Source organism: Bubalus bubalis, chromosome 9 (genome assembly GCF_019923935.1).
Source record: "Bubalus bubalis isolate 160015118507 breed Murrah chromosome 9, NDDB_SH_1, whole genome shotgun sequence".
Lineage (NCBI taxonomy): Eukaryota > Metazoa > Chordata > Mammalia > Artiodactyla > Bovidae > Bubalus > Bubalus bubalis.
Genome location: NC_059165.1, coordinates 79,717,925 through 79,731,197, shown reverse-complemented (window position 1 = coordinate 79,731,197; position 13,273 = coordinate 79,717,925). Strand labels below are relative to the sequence as shown.

At 38.7% G+C, this 13,273-nt stretch overlaps 1 protein-coding gene across 6 annotated transcripts in view; it reads right to left on the bottom strand.

Moving 5' to 3' along the window:
* LOC102397629 (synuclein alpha interacting protein) overlaps positions 1-13,273 on the bottom strand; it is a 165,725-nt gene that overhangs the window by 110,679 nt on the left and 41,773 nt on the right. The window contains exon 1 of one of the 6 annotated variants that reach the window (XM_006059497.4): positions 4,462-5,684. The exons of the other annotated variants lie outside the window; for them this stretch is intronic. The gene's annotated coding sequence lies outside the window, so the exon portion shown is untranslated. Of the gene's footprint in view, positions 1-4,461; positions 5,685-13,273 lie in introns of those variants that run through there. 6 annotated transcript variants of the gene reach the window in all.

Below are 13,273 nucleotides of genomic sequence, written 5' to 3'. Positions count from 1 at the left end.
GGAATTCTGTTCAACTGGTGCTGCTATAGACAGCTGAAGCACTTCCAGGCATTTGCTTGTTGTGGGATACTCTTTTGAAGGGGAAGGCTGGCTATGTTACTAAATATTTAGGTCTCAAGCAGCCAAAAGCAATTTGACATCAAATGTTAAAATTCAAAAAGCATGGTGGGAAAGTGTTTACAGGTGCTCGCTGGAACAATGTTTTCCCACTTCTGCATGAAAGAGCCCGGCCACAAGTACAAAAAAATCAACTCTGACTGCATAAAGAGGTGCTCAAAATCCAGCAGGTTCTCCAAGTTGCAGCATGTCATTACCCAAGAATCCCATGAGCACAGATCCTCCACTTAAGAAGCTGAAGGCACCATTACGTGTGGCTACAAATAACAGCAACACATGCTAGAGACCCAGCTCTTTATCTCTAAAACTACAGATTCATGGGCTGATGAGCACTTGGCTTTTAAAGACATATTCTGCTCTACCTTTTTCCAAAAAAAAAAATTAAATTAATATGGCTTTCTAATAGCTATTACACTTCTCTCATAAGATCTTATTAAATAAAGGTATTCACTGATTCAGTAAGCTTTGTTAAGAAAGGCATAGAGAATCTGCAAAGTGTATTTGTTCTGTTTAAGATTTAAACATCTCATGTTGTCACTCAGGGCAAAAGAATATTCAATGTGAAACTACTCAGAAATTTAAACGCTGTGACATTATTTTGATAATTCAAATCTAACTAGAATCTAGGCTTCAGAGCATAGTTTAGTAAATTATTCTGGGCTTAAATGATAGATTTCTCTGTCTTAAAACAAAAATGACAAAGTACTGTTTTTGAAACCATTCTTATTTTTATATCAACTATATGGCATCATTTCCTATCTAGACAATTGTATATTAAAAACTAAAACTTTAAAAAACACTTTAGAAAGTGTATTTAAAGGTTTCAGATAATTTTTAAAACATTAAGTTAGAGCAAAATCTTAAAAAGCAAAGAATCAGACTTATTTTTAATAGATGTGATTTGTTACAAGGAAGACACAAATTCTTAGCTCTGGATCACCTTACGTCTTATTACATACATCCAGAAGTTTCTCTGAGTTCAAAAGTTCATAGCAACAATTTATAAGGGTCTTAGCTCTGAAGCAAGCCAGGAGGAAAGTGCTGCTTTTAATCAACACTCAGCTACAATCCTTACGCTAAACATCTCACCAATCGGTGTGATGCCGAGTTCTTACATTGCCAAGACACCTCTCAGAAGTATGGTTTCCACAAGGTAAGTTCAGAAAAGTTACACAAATAACCTGCAGGTACACGCATTCCATATTTCTAACTTTTGAGAACTGTAGCCTGAGAGAAAAAAACATTGTGCATACATCCTAGAGATAAAGGAAGGAAAATGGTTTATTATACTAGACAGAGACCAGGAAAAATGTGCGTTTCTCCTGGAAGTCTGATAATGTCTCTCTTTGTAGGCTGGAGTCTCCAAAGTGAGACTCTAAGAAGAGACAAAAGGTGGCAAACACAGGGGAATTTGAAGGGATTCCATTGCATATAAGGCTTCCCTTATATATAAAAAAGAAATTTTGTAAGCCTGAAATTTAAGCCTGTTTTGGGATACAGAAGGCCTGGAGACAAACACTAAAGTGATAAAGATATCTCTTCCTGAAAGATACAAGGCTCTTCTTTCCCTCCTTCTTCCCTCCCTCTCTCCCTTCCTCCTTCCCTCTCCCTTCTTCTCTTCTTTCTTCCTGCCACACATTTATCGAGCATTATGTGTCAGACACAGCCACTGAGCGTTCAGCAGTGAATAAGCAAGAACAGGCTCACTGCCCTAAGAAAACTCATTTGTTAAAATATAGTTCCCTGTGTTATACAATAGGTTCTTTTGTTTATCTATTTTATATATAGTACTATATATCTGTTAATCTCAAACTCCTAATTTATCCCTCCTCTGTCTACTTCCTTTGGGAACCAAAAGTTTGTTTTCTATGTCTGAGTCTCTTTCATAAATAAGTTCTTTTGTATCATATTTTTAGATATCACATATAGGTGATATCATATGATATTTGTTTTCCTCTGACTTACTTCACTCAGTATGATAATCTCTAGGTCCATCCATGTTGCTGCAAATGGTATTATTTTATTCCTTTTTTATGGTTGAGTAGTATTTCATTGTGTATACATATAGATAATGGGAATGCTCTAAATGTACATTGTCTGATGAGGTAGCCACAAGCAGCTAGTATCCACTGAGCACCTGTAAGATGGCCATGGCAACTGAAGAACTCAGTTTTAGACTTTATTTCATTTTAATCTGTTATGTTTAAATTTAAATAACCACATGTGACTAATGGCTACCAAACAGGACAGCACAATTCCAATGGATTAATCAGACAATAAACAAACAAGTATATGAAGTATTTTCAGGTTTGGGTAAGAGCAACAAAGAGAAAAAGCAGGCTGAGGATGACTGGGGGAGAGGATGGACTTTTTAAATTACGGTGGATCAAGAAAGGGCTTTTTCTTAACAAAAGACATCAAGGCACACAAAATGTAGGGGAAGAGGATTCTAAGTAGAGGGAACGGCAAGTGCAAAAGATCTCCAGTGAGAGGGAATGCAACAGAAGCAAAGAGTGGGAAGGCTAATGTGGAGGAGAATAGGAGCAAGCAAGTTTGTGGAGACCAAGTTTGAGAAGCAGGTGGAGGGGTGGGGGTTTCATGACTTTATGGCCATGGAAAGGAGTCTGAAGTTTACTCTGATGGTGGAGGGAAGCCAGTGAATGGTTCCGACCAGTGAGAGTATCACGAGCTGATTTACATTTAATGAGATCAGACAAGCTGCTGATTAGAGACCAAACTGCAAGAATGGAAGAATAGAAACAGCACTCAGGAGGGAACCCAGAGTCAGGCCTGATGCTGCAGTGGCTTGGCTAGGACCACACCAGGGCCAGACTCTAGCGTGCTCAGGGGGTGGGGCCAACCGGCCTTGGTGATGCATGATTGGTGGTGAAAGTGCATGTGTGTGAGAGAAAGGAAAGCAAGAAATCAAGGAGGTTGATTTGAAAGGGAACTGTAGAGCTAATCCCGGTATCACCAGCCACTGGGGATGGAGTGCCATTTGAACTGTCGAACAGTGCGAGAAAAAAATGGTGCTCAAACTTCAGAAGCAGTCAAACCATAAAAGCCCTTATCAACATGTCGGGAAGCCTGTGTGTGTGTTTGTGTGTGTGTGTGTGTGTATAAAATTGTAAGTAAAATATGCCCAATTATTCCAATCCAGTCAGAAAGAACTTTAGGCATATAAACTGCGTAATGACCTTTTAAAAAGGAAGCCAACTCTTACAACATCTATTGTTGCCAAAATACATTTTGGCACAGTATTAAACACAATCTACATATATTTATACATGCGTAAATGCCACCCACCTTCAGAACCAGTTATTCTAAACCATAATCATATGCTATCCAGTAGGAGAGTTGGGGTTCAGACCACTTCAACCTCTCATTACTGTATTGTTTTCAAGTGTTTAACCCTGGAATTGATAACATATTTTCCCTGACATGTCTGTTGGTGTGTTACACACAGAAAAAGCCCGAGAGGGGCCTCACAGATACAGTGGTATCATTGTATATAGGCATTAACTTAAATTCAGCTCTATAGTGAGAGGGAGGAAGAAAGGAAGGCAATTGGCATACCATGAGAAATTCTACTCACCATTCTCCTCAACGAGTCTGGGCCTGAAAATGAACATGAGACTCAAGATAGGAAATTGGCTGTTCCAACCATTGGTTTGGTTCCATTTCATGCTGTGGGAATCCCACCATGTCAGGCAGGATCTAGTGTTACTTTTCCCTATAATGTGGCCCTACATCATCTGATGTGCAAAGACAAACCACTGTTTCCAATGTTGGAGGAAAAACTGACAGCACTGGGCTTATGGGAAGGTGGATTTTAAGGGCAATTTAACAGGCATTCAGGGGTTATTGTGACTAGACATATTTTCTGCCTCACGCACCAAGTTTATAACCTAATCACTTTATAGAATAGGACTTCACTCTATACCAGGGGGTCTGCAGTGTCCAGGATCTAATGCTTGATGATCTGAGGTAAAGCTGATATAATTATAATAGAAATAAAGTGCATAATAAATGTAATGCATTTGAACCACCTCTCCTCACCCCACCCCTGGCCCTTGAGCCATGGGAAAACTGTCTTCCACAAAACTGGCCCCTGTTGCCAAAAAGGTTGGGGACCACTGCTCTATACCATTATGTATTGGCACAAAGTTGCTTCAACTTTACTCAGAAGGAAAATCATGAAGGATCTTACATGGCTATCTCTCAGTTTGAAAGAACTTGAAAATCAAGCTTTCTTGAGATTTTTTTTTTTTAGGGGAGGCCATCCTACAAATGAGAAACATTAACACAAACAAAAGAGAATGTACAAATTTTGAGGTGTCTTACCTAATAAATTTATGGCCTCTGAAACACGATTTTAAATCTGAGTTGAATCTGTTGTGTGTTTATATAACCTGTGGAGAAGGAACAGACAAGTCTTTGCATGGAATTCGCTTACCACTCTAGAAACGTCTATGGTATGAGGTTAAACTCTTGAACAAAGAATGCATCTACCCTCCTCACACACTAACTTTTATTCTACTAAAGAGTAGTATGATCTCAAAGCCTAAACATTCCTTTGGAACATAAAACCAGAATTTGTATCCTGGCACTTGCAAATTTGGGAATGTGCCTAGAAAAACAAACATGTTTTCTTTAATTAGACTTAACAGAAAAGAAATACAACTGGAAATTAATATTGTTGGTTTTAAAATGCAATAGAAAATAGAAAACATGGTTCATAAACTCCAAAGAAACCTGAGTTTGTCCTATGCTTTACTCTGAAAAAAGAGTATAAAAATAAATAAAAGGCCAGTTGATCTGCTTTAAAAGGGATGTTTCATTTACTGTTTTTGATTAGTTTGTGTTTTTGCTCATGTTTAAACTCCTACTAGGCTGATCATTGAAAATATCATATAACCCTAGTCACATAATATTAACATGATTACTTCACTATATATTTGCTCCAAGACAATCAACTCAGTCAGGGCAACTTTGCTTTCAATTGCCTTTGCTGAAAAGCTGCATAAACATCCAAGACCAGTTAATTCTTTCCATGGGCTTTAAGCCTCATTGACATGCAGATGAGAGCCTGATCAAATGACAAGCCTGGGAGCCAAGTGCTGTGAATGAGTTTACCCACACAGACATGATGGGGACTCAATTCTATGGGCCAAGAGGAGGATGCAGCAAGAATTCTCTCTGCTCCCTATCACAGCCTCTCTGGAAGACCAGGGTCTCTTGCAAAAAATATTAAACTAAACACAATTCTCAGAACATTCTTCCTTGAACACAACAAAACATGCAACAAGTAGGAAAAAAAATGGAAATTCTAGCCTGTGCCTTAACAAAATGAAATGCCCAGCTTTCTGAAAGAGAAAGGTGAATGTGAACCAAGGAAGTGCAAACTCAAATGTCTACTAGGCAGGGTGGGTCATGTAAATGAGTCAGCTAGAAAACCTGACTTCTAAGTCAGAAAGAGAAAAACAAATATCGTATATTAATGTCTACATGTGGAATCCGAAAAAAAAAAAATGGTATAGACGATCTTATTTACAAAGCAGAAATAGAGACACAGACATAGAAAACAAACCTATGAATACCAAGGAGGAAAGGAGGGTAGATGGGATGAACTGGGAGATTGGGGTTGACATATATACATTATGATATATAAAAGTGAGGGAGTGAAAGTCTCTCAGTCGTGTCTGACTCTTTGCAACCCCATGAACTATACAGTGCATGAAATTCTCCAGGCCAGAATACTGGAGTGGGTAGCCTTTCCCTTCTCCAGGGGATCTTAGCAACTCAGGGATCGAACCCAGGTCTCCCGCATTGCAGGCAGATTCTTTACCAGCTGAGCCACAAGGGAAGCCCATTATGTATAAAATATGTATAAAATAGATAACTAATGAGAACATACTATGCAGAACAGGGAACTCTACTCAATGCTCTGTGGTGACCTAAATGGGAAGGAAATCCAAAAAAGAGGGGAGATATAAGTATACATACAGCCGATTTACTTTTCTGTACAACAGAAACTAAAACAATGTTGTAAAGCAACTATACTCCAATAAAAATGTAAAATAAATGAATAAAGACAATCATGAGTTGTTTTGAAAAAATAAAAAAATAAAGCAACTCCAAAAGGGCAGGATCTGGCATGGTCACTCTGGTTTTCAACTATATACAGGCATCCTGCCCCATAGCTAGGACACAGTACATGCTCAATATGCATGCGTTATTAAATACGTTAATAAATGCTGTCATCAAGTAGCTGTGTAATTTGTCTCTAGGGGAACCCTTCTTTTCTTTGCTCCAAAACATGGTGCTTGGGTTATACCAGTGGTTTTCACACTGGCTCAGCCTCACCCCATCCCCATCTTGGGCCCTCCTCCTATTCCTGCTTTAACTCAGCAGCTGTTTCTTCCCCTCAATTATCTTATAACTGCTATAATTATTTCAAGCTTTTGGTTAAAAAATACACAAATCATAATTGTACAGCTTAATGAATTTTCACAAACTGAGTCCATCTCCCTCTTGTCCCATCTCAGTCACTGCCCTTCCCCTATCCTAACTGACAACTATCCTGAGTTTTAGCACAACAGGCTGGTTGGCCTTGCTAACTTTACATAAATGGAATCACAAAGTATATCCTCTTGTACCTGCTTTCTTCTGCTCAACACGTTGTTGTTTGGAATATTCATCCATAATAGTGTGTATAATTGTTCATTCCTTCCAGCTCTAATTCTAATGATGCTAACTACTAAAGCAATACACAAGAAAAATACTTTTGAAAACAGCCAAGGCAATATAATTGATCTCAGGAATAAACAGAAGCATAGCAGATACAGCCTAGGCAATACCATCTTAGTCTAAATGTGTATTAAAGGATTTTCCATGTTGATGGGGTTCTTCATCCACTGGTGATAAGTAACTGGAAACTGGTGGTGATTCCAGATCTGTTCTAGACAAACTTTCCAGAGTCCACAGTTATATTAACTGTTCATTTAGAGCCATGGCGTATCAACTCTGGTTAACTATATATTTATCTGTAAAGCAAGGTATAAAGTGAGTAGCCTGCAACTCAAATGCATAAAGACAACAAAAAGAAATATTTGTTTAAAAATGGACTCATATCTTCTTTTCAAGGAACCCAAAGTTGTTTTATGTTGTCATTTGTTCACAATGATTTTTTTCTTGGCTTGTAACTGTGAGGAATAAAAAGACTGATTCTCTTTACAAGGTTCACAGTGAGCGAGAAAAAGTTCTGGAGGCCTGGAGGAACAGGCAGAACACAGAGGATTTAAAGGGCAGTGAAACTCTCTGTATGATACTGGAAAGGCAGATACAGGCCCTTATACACTTGTGCAAATCTGTCACCTGTAGAACACTGAGAACAAACCAAGGTACACTATGAATGCTGGGTGATAATACTATGCAAATATAGGGTCATCAGTTTTAACAAATGTACCACTCTGGTGAGGAATGTTGATAATGGGGGAGGCTGTGAAAGTAGGGATAGGGGCAGGAGGTCTACAGGAAATCTCTATATCTTCTTCTCAATTTTGCTGTGAATTAAAAATTGCTCCACAAATAAAGGCTGTTGAAAATATTATGAAAGTGGGAGAATTGACAAATATCCAGGAACTTCCCATAAAGCAATTTCTGAAATTTTATACTAATATTTATATTAATAACAATTTATACAGTTGTATCATAGGGAAGGCTGAGAGTCTATTTTTATTAGACAACTCTTCCTATGCTGCTGCTGCTGCTGCTAAGTCGCTTCAGTCGTGTCTGACTCTGTGAGACCCCAGAGACGACAGCCCACCAGGCTCCGCCGTCCCTTGGGTTTCTCCAGGCAAGAACACTGGAGTGGGTTGCCATTTCCTTCTCCAATGCATGAAAGTGAAAAGTGAAAGTGAAGTCGCTCAGTTGTGTCCGACTCTTAGCGACCCCATGGACTGCAGCCTACCAGGCTCCTCCATCCATGGGATTTTCCAGGCAAGAGTACTGGAGTGGGGTGCCATTACTCGTCCTATAAACTTTTACAATAGTAACATTTCAAGCAAAACTGTTTCTAGCGCTTCTCTTTTTATAAGATGAAAGTATAAATCTCTGTGATATTCCAGTATCTGTGAAATCTCAAAAATTGTTTTAGGTGTAAAAGATATCCTGGTGATTTATTATTTTACTTTTCTGCATTTAGGTTCTGAATTTGGGAAAGCAAAATTCCAAAGTTTTCAGAGAAAATGTAGACACTTCATTGAGCTAGGATCAGAGATGAATTTCAAGCAATATTTGGTAACAAGAAAACATTGAAAAATAAGCAGAAATGACACAAAAAAACTAAAAAGAAACTTAGTTCTTTCATAAGTGAGAAATTTTTGCCTTATTTTCTTAAATAATCAAAGATATAGTAAGGTCAAAATAAAGCACTTCCTTAAAAAGTTCTGCTATCTAAGAAAACAAAAATAAAGTAAATAAAAATCTTTGATTTTGTACATAAGAGTGCTAATTAGTAAACCAAAGAAACAGGCCATCAAATTGAGCACACTTTTTAAAATGTTAACAATTCTCATTCCCTGTTTTCAGACTCAGGTAATATAAGACAGGGCAAATAATATTTACTTTCCAAGTTTGGTCCTTCATTACAATAGGACTCAGGAGGTCTGTGAGGTCAAATCTTATCCCAAAATTAAAGTATATGGCCTTTATATTAATATGCAATGCATTAATATCAAATCAATAAATACAAAAGTATATGAAGTTTTAAAAAGGTTAAAAAACATTTTTTAAAAACCTCCAAGAACCTTTTCTGTAGTGAGGAACTATTTTCTAATCCTTATATAGAACCATGAAGAAAGGTTTCTAATGTTTATGATACCACAAAATCTGGCAAATCAAAAAAAAACCCACTATAATGCCATATTTACAACTGTCCTTCAGTAAGAGAAGAAGAAAGCTCAGTAATCAGAGAAGATAACTTAACAGAAACTTGGACTTTAATCCTATTAATGAGGGTCCAATGGAAACTCCAATAATTTAAAAGAAAGCTATTTTATCTATGGATTTTTAAAAAAGACATCTTAGTAAAAAAAAAAAAAATAGTTTAAAAACATTCCTGGAAATTTTGCAAAGACCCCTGAGCCTTTAATGCAAGCAGTAGTGTGATCTTCGATGACAAGGTAGAATTGGTTATACAAGGAACTCATTTTTCTGGGAGGCAATGGATAAAACCCAGTAAGAGGTGCAGAGGCATAAAAGTAATTAATGACTTTCACAGAAATTACTACATGTACCAACTTAATACATTTGTGAAAACATCATAAAGAAACGCTGAACACCCAAGATTTTCAAGACTGCACTTTGCCCATCTGTCATAAGCCTGGTTGCTTCCAATACAGCCATTAGATGAATCAGACATGCCTGCCTCCTAGAGGATAACAGTGGGTGAGATCACAGTATCTTGCTTTTGGGGAAACAACAGGTCATCATTACGGACAAATCCTTTCTTTTGAGGAAGGGCATCATCTGGTTTTCTGCTTTAAAGCCCACATATTGTATACAAACTCTTCTAGTTTGGGACAGGCTTGGCCAAATTTGCTAAGCAGCCAGCCTTCCTCAATGAGGTCAATACAAACATCCCACTTAGAGGGCTGGGTCCAAACACAGAGATGCTGCATGCTGCTGATTAGTACCCTTTGTCCAGGCCTGTTTAGGTCCTAATGACATCAAACACAAAACAAAAAAAAACTATTTACTGACCATGCCAAGTACACAACCACTACAGACGAAATAATGTCTTTAATCAGTCGACATTTTTAATTTTCCTCTGGAGTCAAAAAGCACATCTATTAATGGGGGGAAATATGTAAAATGAGAAGAGAAGACACCACAAAACTTACGGTAAAAAAAGAAAAGCATGAAAAAGGATAATACTTTCATATCCAAAAGAACACCGAAGTGTACATGCTGAATCAATAGAAAATGTTAGAGGTAAAATAAGATCTGGGTTATAGTAACTGATGCCCTAGATACAGAGTTAATGTTTCTAGCAAAGATCTTCAGGATCAAAGAAAGTAAACAGCACTCAACACTACTAGCAAGAATAAATACTAAATGTTATTACATGGTCTTTGGTGTTCTGGTTTCAGTTAAGCCTCAAGAAATCCCTCAGTGCCACCCCAATCTCTTGTGAACACCATTTTCTCATCTTCCTTCTTTTCATCTCACCTTCTCATCTGGGACCCACCTTTTTGTTTGGCTTTGCCAGGAAGCACCCTGACTCTGGTTTGGACATCCATCTCGTGACCACCCCATCATATACTTTCCATGATCCCTGGGCTTTGTTGCACACATAAGCACAAAAAACCTAAAATAACACAGTTTTAGCCCCCAAACATTTGCAATTAAAGTTGGTCAGGAATGAGCAGTGAGTCAGTCTGAGCTAAAGTATAGAAAGGTGATTTCTGAGACTTTTCTAGTAATGAACAATGATTCAAGCAAAACTCTTTTAACTATAAACATCTTGTGAGGCATTATTCTTTGTGGACAAAAGAAATGCAGAAATCTCAACTGTAATATCTATTTAGAGTGTACTGAAATAAAACAATAATGTTAAAAATCATGTCATCCCAATTAAAAATTATATAAGCTGAAACTAATTCTGAGAAACTGAATTATAATAAAAGAAGAAATCTTCTATTTTTAATGGGAACTTACAAAATTATTTGTCATATTTCTTTCTACTAAAACATAAAAATCAGCAAACACATTTATGCATTTACAAGTCTTTCAGGTGAGATGGACTCATGAATTCAGATACTGCTGTGCTTAACTTATTCCAAATGTAGAAATGTGCCATGATCAAGAAGATGCAATTCTTGAAATAAATCTGTACAGAATAAACTTCTATTACAACTGAATGAAATACTGAGATTCTCCCTGCCATTAGATCCTTTTCCATAATTTCCTAACTTAAGAACTTACTGTGTATCTAATATGAGAAAACTGTACTATTCACATGGGGAGAAATACAGTATAGTGGCTCTTTCTAAAGACCATTCAGCTGATGGGGGAGCAGAAGGGTGTGGAAGTTCAGAGGCGGTCTACAGGCTGGTGAAGATGGGAGGAGGCAAGTCAGGTAGACAGACAAACAGGATGGTCACAGGCAAGGCAGTTCCATCAGAAGTATTTCAGCTCAATGAGGCACCACTGTAGATTTAGGGAATCAGTGAAAGTTGCTGAGTTGTATTCAACTCTTTGCAACCCCATGGATTCTGCAGTCCATGGAATTCTCCAGGCCAGAATACTAGAGTGGGTAGCCTTTCCCTTCTCCAGGGGATCTTCCCAACTCAGGGATTGAACCCAGGGTTCCCACATTGCAGGCAAATTCTTTACCAGCTGAGGCACAAGGAAGCCCAAGAATACTGGAGTGGGTAGCCTATCCCTTCTCCAGCAGATCTTCCTGACCCAGGAATTGAACCAGGGTCTCCAGCAGGGTACACTTATGTGTCTACAGTAAGATGCAGAAAAGAATAGAGAAAGTGAAGTGTGACAAGTCTGAAGAGGCCCTGCCTCCCAGATCCTCAACCTCTCAGGAACACAAGTAGTACTGTGATGTTTTCTTTAAAGAGAGTAATTCAGTCAGTTCAGTTGCTCAGTTGTGTCTGACTCTGCAACCCCATGAATCGCAGCACGCCAGGCCTCCCTGTCCATCACCAACTCAGGGAGTTCACTCAAACTCATGTCCATCAGGCCGGTGATGCCATCCAGCCATCTCATCCTCTGTCATCCCCTTCTCCTCCTGCCCCCAATCCCTCCCAGCATCACAGTCTTTTCCAATGAGTCAACTCTTCGCATGAGGTGGCCAAAGTACTGGAGTTTCAGCTTTAGCGTCAGTCCTTCCAATGAACACCCAGGACTGATCTCCTTTAGGATGGACTGGTTGGATCTCCTTGCAGTCCAAGGGACTCTCAAGAGTCTTCTCCAACACCATAGTTCAAAAGCATCAATTCTTCAGTGCTCAGCCTTCTTCACAGTCCAACTCTCACATCCATACATGACCACTGGAAAAAACCATAGCCTTGACTAGACGGACTTTGTTGGCAAAATGTCTCTGCTTTTCATAAATATGCTATCTAGGTTGGTCTTAACTTTTCTTCCAAGGAGTAAGCGTCTTTTAATTTCATGGCTGCAGTTACCATCGGCAGTGATTTTGAAGCTCCCAAAAATAAATTCTGACACTGTTTCCACTGTTTCCCCATCTATTTCCCATGAGGTGATGGGACTGGATGCCATGATCTTTGTTTTCTGAATGTTGAGCTTTAAGCCAACTTTTTCACTCTCCACTTTCACTTTCATCAAGAGGCTTTTTAGTTCCTCTTCACTTTCTGCCATAAGGGTGGTGTCATCTACATATTTGAAGTTATTGATATTTCTCCCAGCAATCTTGATTCCAGCTTATGCTTCTTCCAGCCCAGCGTTTCTCATGAGGTACTCTGCATATAAGTTAAATAAGTAGGGTGACAATATACAGCCTTGACGTACTCCTTTTCCTATTTGGAACCAGTCTGTTGTTCCATGTCCAGTTCTAACTGTTGTTTCCTGACCTGCATATAGGTTTCTCAAGAGGCAGGTCAGGTGGTCTGGTATTCCCATCTCTTTCAGAATTTTCCACAGTTGACTGTGATCCACACAGTCAAAGGCTTTGGCATAGTCCATAAAGCAGAAATAGATGTTTTTCTGGAACTCTCTTGCTTTTTCCATGATCCAGGGGATGTTGGCAATTTGATCTCTGGTTCCTCTGCCTTTTCTAAAACCACCTTGAACATCTGGAAGTTCACGGTTCATGTATTGCTGAAGCCTGGCTTGGAGAATTTTGAGCATTACTTTACTAGCGTGTGAGATGAGTGCAATTGTGTGGTAGTTTCAGCATTCTTTGGCATTGCCTTTCTTTGGGATTGGAATGAAAACTGACCTTTTCCAGTCCTGTGGCCACTGCTGAGTTTTCCAAATATGCTGGCATATTGAGTGCAACACTTTCATAGCATCATCTTTCAGGATTTGAAATAGCTCCACTGGAATTCCATCACCTCCACTAGCTTTGTTCGAGGTGATGCTTTCTAAGGCCCACTTGACTTCACATTCCAGGAGG